Source organism: Lipophrys pholis, assembly GCF_963383615.2.
Source record: "Lipophrys pholis genome assembly, chromosome: 16".
Taxonomy (NCBI): Eukaryota; Metazoa; Chordata; class Actinopteri; order Blenniiformes; family Blenniidae; genus Lipophrys; species Lipophrys pholis.
The window spans coordinates 1,079,820-1,093,249 of NC_137634.1; positions in this window are offsets into that span (position 1 = coordinate 1,079,820).

Consider the following 13,430-nt stretch of genomic DNA (forward strand, 5'->3'; position numbering starts at 1 on the left):
TAACTTCAGTGTGAAGATTTGCAGGATTTTGTTTTCCTGAAATAGCTTTTGCTGATAATGTGTGTCCTGACAGGAGCGTTAACAATGAACATTTTCCTAATTTCTGAGATGAAACTAATGTGTTGTTGGTACTTGTAGGTTTTTTATGCTGTGATTTTACTGGTCTGGCTTGTTGGCTCCCTGAACAAACTGGAGTTTGACTCCCTTGAGGGTTCATGTTCATGTAGAAACAGGTTTTTTCTCATCGTAGTGACTCAACAAGAGATTTGAGGTGTTGATCTCTAAATTCCCCAGATTTCAATCCAATCAATCATCTGTGGGACTAACAAGTCCGATTCATGAAGGCCAGAACTGTTCTGCTAAAGTCTTGGTGCTGATATCTTCATGGGAGTGTTACACAACACCTGGTCATAATGTTATGGCTGATCCATGTAAGAGGGGAAAAGGTCTGTTTTCTATTCTTCTGGGTCGTGGTGTAGATAGTGTCCATGAGGAGGAGCAGCAGACCTCCTGTTACCTTCCGTTGCTGCGATCGCGAGGATTTTATGCAAGACTCAGAAACCTCTCCTCACACGCCAGGAAGTGTTACTGCTGGTAATTTATCTTTTTCATGTTTCTTGCGTTGGCAACAGGCAGGCTGCACCACTCAGGTCCCCCCACCCCCCCACCCCACCCCACCCCCGCCCAGGCTGATTGACACACAGATTTAAAAAGCTCCATTCCAGAGAGGCGACTGACTTTGTAATGAGGAGAAATCGTGAAGACGCCGCGAATCCCCTCGCAAAACGCAGTTTATTTTTTTGTCAGCGCTTGTCAGCCTCTGCGAGCGCGGCACTCGGCATCATTTTCCGTTTGTTTGATTCCATTAACACGACATCAAACGGGAACGGCGAATTAAAACAAATTAAAGCGTGTGTCTGTTTAGTCGGTGGGGCAATGATGCGATTCTTATGATCTCTCGGCTCTGATTGAGCGTCTATTCACATATCGTTATTTTGAAATGAAGCCCAAAAGGGAGCCGAGCCAGACGGGAACTTTCCTTCCCTGAAAAGAAAAGTGTGATCGTCCTCTTGGCCTGTCGTTGCTGAGGTCCTCGTCCATCATCCTCGGCTTCACCCTCTGAACTGAACGCCTCGGTGGCTCCTGTGGATAACAAGGTCCGCCTCCTTGATGTGAAAAACTGGAGCCAACACCCTTATCAAAGAGGCATAAAACAGATAGGACCATTATTGAAATTGATCAGGGTAATCATCAGCCCAATCTGACAGGCCAATCATGGTTTGTTTTCACATGTGAGACAAAAGAGAGGCAGAGGCTCCACACCATTATTCATCTCCAGCACTGATGTTTGGAAATGACACGGTAATTATTCCATCCTGGCTTGAAGGATGGCGCTGCTCATCTCACATGCAGTTTTCTATTTTATTTATTTATTTCTCCTCAACTTTAACCATTTGAAGTCTGAGCAGATCAGATCAGAGGTCTGCGTCAGGGATCCAATATACGAGGTGACAAGCTCACTTTTAAACATTAACGTTTGTTTGGAGGAGAACTTTCCTGAAACTTCACACACGTCATCACCTCCTGGCCCTTTAGACATGCTTCATACGCCAGTGCTTGTAATTTGTCACCAGCCTCATCTTCTTACCTGTGTAGGAACAAAATTGGCGCCGTGCCCTTCGATTGCCGACTTGATACGATTGGATTTGTTTTTGAAGATAACAGGTAGTTGATATGGTGTCTGAAGAGTCACTAAAACGATTCAAACACTTCATGTGAAAGGAAACTCTTTAAATATACATAACAACAGTTTATCAGAATAAAAGCGTCCAAATGAAAAGCTATTTGTGGCGTCTTGGCAACCTAGAAGCCCGTTAATCACCCTAAAGCAGTCGACCAAACCACGGCTCCACACACAGCGTCATCCTCAGGGTCACCTTCGTTTTCTAAGAAGAGTCCAAGTCCAGCTTTAGCGTTAGCTCCAGCTTTAGCACTAGCTCCAGCTTTAGCATTAGCTCCAGCTTTAGCATTAGCTCCAGCTTCAGTGTTAGCTCCAGCTTCAGCGTTAGCTCCAGCTTCAGTGTTAGCTCCAGCTTCAGCGTTAGCTCCAGCTTCAGCGTTAGCTCCAGCTTCAGCGTTATCTTCAGCGTCATACTGTGGGTCAGCGTTCAGCCACTTGACGGTGTCCACCTCTGCACCTTTACAATCGATGCAGCGGACAACACCTCGTTCTCCTGGAGCTTGGATATGCAATCGTGTCACAAACACGTCAGTCTGAGAGAAACTGCTTTTTAATAACGCTAAAAGATTGTGAGTGAAGGCGTCACCTCGACCTGAAGCAGCTTAACCACATGATCCTGACCAGCTCATATCCTCTCATCCAACCAACAAACACTGACCATCATTACTTTTCTCCTAATCTGAACTCCTCCAGTGTAACGTCACAGACAGAAAGTCATTTTAGTTTAATAGTTTCTCTGGAAATAATTGTACCGTCTTCACTTCTTCCTATTCCACTCTGATTGTACCCAAATAGTTTCTCGTAAGCAACATTTCTTTTTTTAGAAAGCCAAGCACACGCTGTAAACTCTGTGGCTCATTGATTAGATTTTTTTACTACTTCTGAGCAGTTGTTCAGCAGTTTTCTCCGTTAAAGGAGTATATCTTGCTGGTTGAGTATCTGCCTGCGCCGTAGTGCAGCCTGAGAATCCACCGTGTTGTTTCCAGTGAGGACGACTCACACGGCTGAACGTTTCGGGCTCGACGCCCGGTTCTGTCCTGTTTCTGTGACGTTTTACTAAATGCAATACGGCATGAAAGTCAAGCACAATGATACTAAAAATACAGATCAGAGCGAAACTACCATTAAAATACAACATGAACCTGAAGCGAGGAGGCTGATTAGATTTCAAATCCTGGATGTGGTCAGTGTGGCCATGATTGAGTCGAGGCTCCAGGCCGGAGCTCACACTTCGAACCTGAACATGAGCCGGAGCGGTCCAGTTTTAATAAGCCATTAACTGTCGACGTCACTCAGCGGCGTTGTTTGTTCAAGGCAGTTGGACGTTGTTGTCTTGAGGACAGTGAGACACAGACTGTGATGCTTGGCGTTGAGGTGAGCGTGAGTCTGTCAGATGACGCTCATCAGCATGTTTCATCGTCAAACCGCTGCTGAAAATGTTGCCGGATCACGATTCACAAAGTTCTGGCCTCATTCTGAGGCACTCTGCTGCGGCAGAAAGCCTCGACTTCATTTCCTCGATCTCCCGGTCCCCGCTGTTATCATGGTGCAAAAGAAAGAGGAAGCATGTAGAGAAAAGCTATGAGCTCTCGTCTTTTGGAAATGTCTTCTGACCCCAGGCTTTTCGCGTTGCCTGGCGCCAGGGCGCTCGGTGGCGCTGAGGCTGCCCCAAGGTTAGACAATCTGGCTCCGAGTGCTTAAATAAACACAATCACATCACATTTGGTGAAGCTGTGTGATGCACAACCCGGCTATTTGCTCCATTACGGCTCATTTAGTTGAAGAAACTCCTAATAAGCTCTCAGCTGGTCCTCGCATTGTCCCGTCGTTAACTGGACTCATCGTCCAATCTGAAGGGATGGTACGTCTCTCCCGGTGTGATAATTGCAGCTCTTTGCAGAATGCAGCTGGGTTTGTGTTGATTTCTTTATCAGAGTTAAAAGTTTCAGACTGGAATTGATTGTTGCTCCCCACGCTGCACATTCCCAGCAGCTGCATATGGCATGCATCACGGTCAGCAGGCTGAGCGCAGCTGGAGGCCACAGACCTATTTCAATGGGAAATTAGCAACTCTGGTAATTGGAAATAATTCATCATCTCTCAGACGAACAGTAGGCAGCCGCTCTGCACTTTCCCTCTGCATAGCATTAAAGAAGAGTGTCTTGTTGGAGCAAATGCAAATGTTCCCAAGCATGACTTTTAGAGGAGGATCTGCAAATCCTATTCAAGCCAAACTTCTAATGATAAAATCTAGCAAAGCGGGAAGAGGATCTCAGAAATACCCTGCTGACATATTTTACATTCCCCTCCAAAGTTCATCTCTGGGAGTTCACTGAGTGATGCACACAACCTCCTCCTGGTTCTGTCTCACTCCAGTCAGCCCGTTCTGAGTCTGAGCCCACGAAGGCTTAAAGTTTTGGCAGGATCGGTGAATATTTATGTTGATATGACCAATTCCATTGTCTGTCTGAAGCCTGCACACAGGATCCCTCAGCCTCAGCAAACACAGGCCCAGTTGGAACAACGGCTGAGTGGAGGAAGGCAGGAAAAAAAAAAGAAGCAGCAGCAGCTCTGGGTCTATTTCTTTTGTTTGTGTCCATATGTGCAAAGCAAGACAGCAGTCTGAAGAAAATTTGATACCACTTAGTAAAAACAACTGAGCTTGTACTGCACCTACCAGATAGTACTATTAATTTGTTGGTGTTTCGTGACATTTGTGTGGTTTGCATTGGAGTCTGGAAGAGATCACTTTTCTTTGGATGTGAACTTTGGTTAGACAGAGAAATCGTCTCAGCTGCCATGGCGGGGGGGCGGGGGGGGAGGAGCCTGTGTCCCAGCAGGAGTCTCACCATCTGCTGGGATTCATGTTGGATGATCCACACAGTGAAAAAGAAAGAAAGAAAGCCCTCTGCCTGGCTACGAGTTCACGGGACTCTTCTTCACATTGGATTGTTCCCAGAGTGGAGGGGGTGGACACAATGCCCTTTGACCCCCTGCATTGTAAAAGGATTGTTGGTTCATATGTATTTTCTTGATGAAAAGTGTGTGCTCATATTTAAGACTGACAATAATAAAATGTTGTATCATAAGAATGTGTCTTTTCTTTCCGTGTCAGAACCTTTTCTTTGACTTTGTTGGACACGCAGTAGTATCAGCTTTAACGTAGTAAAACAGTCATTTTTATATTAGCTTCAGTAAAATAGTAAAGTTAAGTTTTGTTTTTATAGTTTTAAATATGATCAAACTTTGGGTTGTTTCTAAATCAGTCACTAAATAGAGCTAGACTCGGTAGAGCGCCGACTTCGCCAACGCCACATTTGTTTGCGGAACCGAGTTAGCATCGCTAGCAGGTTAGCTGTTAGCTCATATCGATGCTAACTAGCCTGCCAGGTAGCCTGCGTCTCCATGGCAACAGACGCTGATCTCCTTTAATCTCCTCCATGAGACGCCTCACTCATCCGCTTTGTATGGGGAATTCTTTTGCAGTTTTGGGGGATTTATTCGGAAACAGGTCGATGTTATCGTCCTAAAATCTAATCGATTGGTCCTTGGATGATGACAAATCATCCTTGAAACTTTCATTAAATTATGGTGAGTAGTTTTTCTGCTCCAAAAAATAAATGGAACACTAAAATAACACATTCCAGATCTCCATTAATGAAATATTGTAGTTGAAAGTCTTTATTCAATATATAGTAGAGTGCCTTAAGAACAAATTAACTTAAGAATGAAGAATGTAAATCAAAACTATTATCCCATGGAGGTCTGGATTTGGAACCCTTCTCAAAATAAAAGTGGAGAATCACATTGCACATTCCCAGTATATTTTTGAGCCGTGTTTATACATACATACATACAAACAGACAATAAACAAATAAATACATAAATACACGCAGACAAAAACCTTCAGCCCAACTTTTGTTGCTGAAAGAAACAAAACAAACATTTCAGACAAAACGGTTAGATTATTTATTAATATGCTCGTTATGATCATGACTTTGCTTTGCTCTGTTATTTTTATCTGTTTTGTGTGTTTTTATAAAATGTTCTTGTTTTGTACCACATGTCCAAAAAAACCATGGTGCTGCAGCGAGAGGTCATCATGTTCTCCCTGAGCCGATCCAAAAGAGACACGGTGTGTGTGTGTGTGTGTGTGTGTGTGTGTGTGTGTGTGTGTGTGTGTGTGTGTGTGTGTGTGTGTGTGTGTGTGTGTGTGTGTGTACATCTGAGCAGTTGTTTGACGTCCTGCACTCGTAGATCGTTTTGTCGTTTGGATTTATTCATAATAGATCGTTTGCAGCCCGACTGAGACGTCCAGCCGTTTTCCTCTGAAGCTTCACATGTTGGATTTATGACGACACACTTCAGTCACCAAGAGCCTCGATGTCGGCGGTACCCACACAGTTTCTCATCATTCCCACACAGTTTCTCATCATTCCCACACAGTTTCTCATCATTCCCACACAGTTTCTCATCATTCCCACACAGTTTCTCATCATTCCCACACAGTTTCTCATCATTTCCACTGATTCCTGAAACTCTGAGAAATGGTTAGAAAGTGATGGAGCCACTGAGAACCGGTGTGACATCTTACGGTTCCTTATTTTGATTTGTGGAACAGAGCAAATCTGTCATCAGTTTCACAAAAACAGAAATGGAAAGAAAAATGTATATTTGATATTACAGAAAACAATCCTGTCAGCAGAAAATGATAATAACAAACCACTTAGTGTTGTAATCAGTAACTAACGCTGTTTGTTTGTCATCAAAAGAAAATAGGTCATTCCAATAAATCCCATTAAAAGGACGAGCTCTTATCAGCTTCCAAACGTAGAACATTTCTCAGTGTAACTCACAACATTTGGTGAAAAATGAATAACTGAAAGATAAAAGTAATATTTTGGAAATAAAGTATATTTTATTTAACTGAATTTTAAGTAAAAAATAAGTAGAAAATGGCTTTGTTTGTTTTTTTTTAAATGTTTTAGGATGTCTGAGGTCTGAAATTCTTGTATATATTGTGTACTTGCACTATTGACACCGGTCTACCTATATTGATTAATTTATGTTTAATCTTTCTGGTGCCTTAATTTTCTTTAATATTAATAATATTGTCATATCGTGTGCTATTTTCCTTATTTGTGTTCTAAATTAAAAAAAAAAAGTTTCTAATCCTCTATCCTATAAAAACTGTTGTTTTGGAGCAGAACGTACTTAAACCATTCCCTGTACAGTATACTGTGTATACTTGTTGTGATAAATAAAGGACTTGACTTCCTTCTGCTGGGACTGGTTCTGCTATTTTAACGCTACGGTGAGATAAACAGGTTCAGTACGGAGGAGTTTTAGGGCCACGGAAAGAAAAAAAAAAATTCGGAGGCAAAAAAACCAAAAACCTTCGTAGCCCCAGAAAAAGTCGAAAATCAAATTCGAGATTTATTTTTTTCACGGGGAGACGTCTGTCTGTCCCTCATCATTTACTGACTTTTTTTGAGGCCGCGAAGGTTTTTTTATTTTATTAGCCTCCGAATTCTTTTTTTTCTTCAGAGAGTTTAATTTGTGTTCCAAGTCACACAAATGATCCAGCGTCACTTCTTCCACCTTGTAACAGATCCCAGAGGCTTTATTATGAAGCGCATTGTGACTGTTTCTAGAAACGGATGTTAACATCCAGAACTGTGCCGCTGCAGTTTGGCTGCTTCCTTATTTGATGCGCGTCGTGATGTTAGAGACGTTACAGGCCAGTAAAGGCAAATTGGCTCAGTTGGTGGAGCAGGTGGAGTTCTAATCCAAAGGTTGGAGCTCTCGTCCTGTCAGTGTTGGTATGGGAGAGTATTAGGACCCGTGAAGGAAAACTAATTCTAGGTTTAAAAAAATAAATAAAAATATTCAGAAAAAGTCGAAAATCAAAGTCAAGATGTTTTTTGTTTGTTTTTTCATGGAGAAAATAAAGTTGGTACAAAGTGGAGAAAAAAAACCTCGACTTTGATTTTCGACTTTTTTCTGAAAAGGGTTTAGGTTTTTTTTTACCTCAGAATAAATTTTTTCTTCTTTGGTCCTGAAGTTCTTCTGTAGTGTTGAAGGGTCATTAATGAAATACTGAAGTTACACTACCGGGTACACTCCCCGGCATGGCAGTGCAGTAAAATGTACTACAGTAGTAAATCCCGTTTCCAGTTGCTGTGTTCCACAGTTTGTTTGGTTGATCCTGTTTCAGACTTCCTTCCTGCTCTCCGTTCGTTTCAGTGTCATTCTGTAACGTTCCTGCGTCTCTTGACAAGTTGAGCTGAAAAACCTCCTGGCAGAAGCAAAAGCAGTAGTTTGGTGTATTTCAGTATCTAGAATCTCCTCGTGCACGTCAGGGGAACAACACGTCCTTCTGCTGAGGTTGTGTGGCTCGTTTTACCCACTGGATCCTCTTACACTCGTGTCCCCTGCTGTGCCAACCTTCACCGCCGTGGAGAACAATCACGACCCTCCTCTGGCACCGATCCAGGAACCAGACAATCCTATCGATTTCTCCGTCGCTCACGAGTCCTGACCTTGGACCGGGCGCTCTGTGGTCTGTCCACTACATTACCAACAACCACCAACTGCAGTTCTCTTAGCGACGCCAGCATGTCTTCCAGCCTGAACACAGAGTATTTTAAGGGTTCTGGTACATCAATTATGTACAACCGCGGCAGGAGTTCTACCGTAATGCTCCCGATGTGCTTCTCCTGCTCTGCCATGAATGCTAATTACATACTGTAACAGCGTGCGAAAGCAATTTCCCATCTCATTCTTTGGCTTTACAGACGATCCGTGGAACAAGAATCTGTGCTTTATATTGTGAAGCGTCTCTGGCGCTGATGCTGGTGACCTGGAGCGGCGCTCTTCAATGCCATTGTATGATAAATAATGTAAAGCCACATCCACGGTGTGTACAGTATTTCAGGGTTTCCACTTTAGTTTTTATTTTTTTTAAAGCAGCGACGAAAAAATAGCTTGCAACTGATACCCTGCTGCTGCTTCTTCAGCGCTAACAAATATTTAATTCATGCAAACATCTGCCCCCTGCAGCTGAGGGGTGAAAACAGAGATGCTGTTAGAAGATGAAAGATTTCTCTTTGCTCATGCTAAAGGCCAGGGACCCTCTCATAAAAGCTAACATATAAACTGTAGAGTTCCGGGCCAAAGCGAGTCCTCGGCACTTCTTAGAGCGCGTTCTTCGATCACACTCTTTGGCTCGCTGCAGTTCCAGCTTGAACCTGAACAGGAAGTGTTTACATGCTGGAGCCTCGCTGGCTGATCAGACCTGAGCTCATGAACACACATGGGAGGTGTCAGGGTCTCATATAGAGTCAGAAGACATAGATTCTCTCTACCATCGTACCTCCTTCTGTTGCTGGTGACCACGATGAAGAGTTGTTAGGAAGAATTCTGCTGTCTCATTCTGTCTCATTCTGTCTCATTCTGTCTCATTCTGTCTCATTCTGTCTCATTCTGTCTCATTCTGTCTCATTCTGTATCATTGTCTATCTTCACGTCACAAACGTTTGTTTCATTAATTCTCATTTAAATCATGTTGATTACAAAGAAAACCTTCCCTCGTCTGGTTTCCTGTCTGTTACCTTCACCAAGGAAAGTTTGGGCGAAGGTTACGGTTTTGTTCGTGTGTACTTAACTATTGGCATTGTGTGTGTGTGTGTGTGTGTGTGTGTGTGTGTGTGTGTGTGTGTGTGTGTGTGTGTGTGTGTGTGTGTGTGTGTGTGTGTGTGTGTGTGTGTGTGTGTGTGTGTGTGTGTGTGTGTGTGTGTGTGTCCATTTTGACAGAAAACTCTGATTTAGTCTTTTGAATATCACGTCATTTAGTTTTAGTCACATTTTAATCGTCTGAAACTTTTTAGTCTTGGTCGTTTTAATCGACTAAATCACAGATTAAATAACAGTGGATTTAACCGACTAAATACTGAATACCAGAATATCTGATCGTGGGAAATATCCACCAGTCTCTTATAGAATGGTATTCTTTCTTTTTCCAGTCATATACAACATCCACTATAATAAAACATTGAATATTTCTACTCATATTAGTTCAGTGTTGCTAACGAGCAAAGTCAGCTGAAATCAGTCAAAGCTGTGGAACTAAGACGGAGAGGCTCAACTAAATATTCAAGTTTAGAACGGCTCTGCTGCTTCAGCATAGATCTTCTCAACTTGTCCCCCAACAAGAGAAGCTCTGATTGGATCTCCTGTCCTCTCGTCCTGCCCTGACGCTTCATCTCATATATATCTTATATTTCATCACCGTGTTCGTCTTCATGTCCGACTTGTCATTTAGGTTTTATTAAGTTTTCCTCTGTGAACACTAGCACCCTGCCAGCAGGGGGCGCTGGACTTTAGCTCCTGGTCCAGAGGCGGTTTCTGTTCTGTGTTTGGACGTGAAGCAGGAGAACCACTTCAGAAGCGTCTCACAGAAAAGCTATTATCTCCGTCTTCATCACCCCGGGAGCATTTAAACGATGATATTATTGTCTGCGGTTCTGATGCTCTGATGGACGACGTGACACATTTTCTGATGTGTGTGTGTGTGTGTGTGTGTGTGTGTGTGTGTGTGTGTGTGTGTGTGTGTGTGTGTGTGTGTGTGTGTGTGTGTGTGTGTGTGTGTGTGTGTTTCATTGCAGCCGTGTAGAGAGAGAAACGACACGCTGAGTTCTCCATAAGATAATTAACATTTGGTTATTTATTCTGTTGATTAAAATGACAGTGAATTCAGGCGTTAACCTGAAATGACTTATTAAGAAAGAGAAGCTATGATGTGGTGAGTGTAGGGGAGGACAGTGAGTGTAGGGGAGGACTGTGAGTGTAGGGGAGGACCGTGAGTGTAGGGGAGGACCGTGAGTGTAGGGGAGGACCGTGAGTGTAGGGGAGGACAGTGAGTGTAGGGGAGGACCGTGAGTGTGGGGGAGGACAGTGAGTGTAGGGGAGGACCGTGAGTGTGGGGGAGGACCGTGAGTGTAGGGGAGGACCGTGAGTGTAGGGGAGGACAGTGAGTGTAGGGGAGGACCGTGAGTGTGGGGGAGGACAGTGAGTGTAGGGGAGGACAGTGAGTGTAGGGGAGGACCGTGAGTGTGGGGGAGGACAGTGAGTGTAGGGGAGGACCGTGAGTGTGGGGGAGGACCGTGAGTGTAGGGGAGGACCGTGAGTGTGGGGGAGGACCGTGAGTGTGGGGGAGGACAGTGAGTGTAGGGGAGGACAGTGAGTGTGGGGGAGGACCGTGAGTGTGGGGGAGGACCGTGAGTGTAGGGGAGGACCGTGAGTGTGGGGGAGGACCGTGAGTGTAGGGGAGGACCGTGAGTGTAGGGGAGGACAGTGAGTGTAGGGGAGGACAGTGAGTGTAGGGGAGGACAGTGAGTGTAGAGGAGGACCGTGAGTGTAGGGGAGGACCGTGAGTGTGGGGGAGGACAGTGAGTGTAGAGGAGGACCGTGAGTGTAGGGGAGGACAGTGAGTGTAGGGGAGGACAGTGAGTGTAGGGGAGGACAGTGAGTGTGGGGGAGGACAGTGAGTGTAGGGGAGGACAGTGAGTGTAGGGGAGGACCGTCGACGCCATCAGGAGCCTCCACTGATATCATTTTGGAAGAAACACTGTTCTAACTGCAGACGTTGTGATCATGATTCATTTTATACCTTTTAAAGTGTTCTTGTTGCATTTATATACTTCTATCAACTTGTACGTAAAAACAATCAAATTTATTTTCAGGTTTTAATTTTCAAATATTAGTAAGAAGAAATGCTGGGAAGGTCTCGTTCCACTAATTTCTCTATGTTAATACAAGTCAATGTTTTAATCCAGAGTTCAGATTACAATCCCTGCATTCAGCCGCCAGCCTACTGCTCTGAGTTTTGACACCATAAAATATAATTTTTGTGTTTTTAAAACTTGTCTTGATTTGAAATTGTCCTTGCTGTAGAAATCAGGGTCAGCCAAGAGTGAGAAGGTAGAATGTCCTCGACTCAGATCGTCCTCAAGCTTAATAACTCGTCCGTGTGTCATACCTGTTTGTCCCTTCCTGTTTTATTTTGTCACTTCCTGTTTTACTTATCTGTGTCACCTCTGTCGAGACGGACTTGTCCTCCCTCTGCATCTGATTGTGTCAAAGCATCTCGCCAGTATATATAAAATCTGCTCTCTTGTCTTTGTACTTCATGTCAGAACATCTCGCACCACCTGTCACCTCCTGTACTTTGGACTTGTGTATTTTGGACTTGTGTATTTTGGACTCGTGTATTTTGAACTTGTGTATTTTTGGACTTGTGTATTTTGGACTTGTGTATTTTTGGACTTGTGTATTTTTGGACTCATATATTTTGGACTTGTGGAATTTGGACTTGTGTATTTTTGGACTTGTGTATTTTTGGACTCGTGTATTTTTGGACTTGTGTATTTTGGACTCGTGTATTTTTGGACTTGTGTAGTTTGGACTTGTGTATCATTGGACTTGTGTATTTTGGACTTGTGTATTTTTGGACTTGTGTATTTTTGGACTCATATATTTTGGACTTGTGTATTTTGGACTTGTGTATTTTTGGACTCATATATTTTGGACTTGTGTATTTTGGACTCGTGTATTTTGGACTCGTGTATTTTGGACTCGTGTATTTTTTGGACTTGTGTCTTTGGACTTGTGTATTTTTGGACTCATATATTTTGGACTTGAGTATTATTGGACTTGTGTATTTTGGACTCGTGTATTTTTGGACTCATATATTTTGGACTTGTGTATTTTGGACTTGTGTAATTTTGGACTTGTGTATTTTTGGACTCATGTATTTTTGGACTTGTGTATTTTGGACTTGTGTATTTTGGGATCATCCTTCAGATACTTTGTCCTCCAGATTTTGCCAGTGAACTCTTTGAACTCTGACTTTGTCCCTGTGAGTGTTTGGGTTCTCCATGGTACCGGGACTCGGTGGGTTCTGCTGCTGAACCTTTCAGTGACTTGTGTGTTTGACGGTTCTCTCTGTGTTTTCACTGGTAAATACGTGACATGGCCACGGGGCTGATGGGAGACGCGATCGATCTGGAAAAGGCAGCTTTCACATGAGTCGTTATGAAATCATTTCTATTAACATCATTTAAAAAGCAAACTAAAAGTCAGAAGGTCAACGGGTTGTTCTTGCTTGCGTGCTCATGAGTCGGGCCCCGGGGATTAGATTTGATCGTTCCAAGACGTTTCTAAGCTCAATCAGCCTCCTTGTCATTCCAGACAGACGTCTCTGGGCTCCTGCTGAACTCTGCTGGACAGCAGTTAAAAGCAGACTGACCCGACTGGCCGGTGGTCTGGACCCACGCCCGGGGCGACGGCTCTGCTGTGGAGGGAGAGAACCAGAAGTCCTCTGAACTCTGTGATGAATATTTCTCTGTGTGCTTCAAGTTACTGTTCAAGTCAACATCGTGATCGCATCCAAGTTTCCCCTTCTTCAGAAACAAACGTAGAAAAGTCAAACGTCAAACTACAATAAGATTTAAGTGAAAACAGGAAATAAAGAGTTGGTCGGCGTCATGCGGTGGCTCTTCTGAGTTCCACTGTGAGGTGGAGGAACTGCTTCACCCAGGAAGTATCGACGGTAGAATTCACCTCCATCCTTTGGCTTTAGCTGCTCGATGCTTCTCATCGCTCATATCCAGTCAGTGTCCTGTCTGAT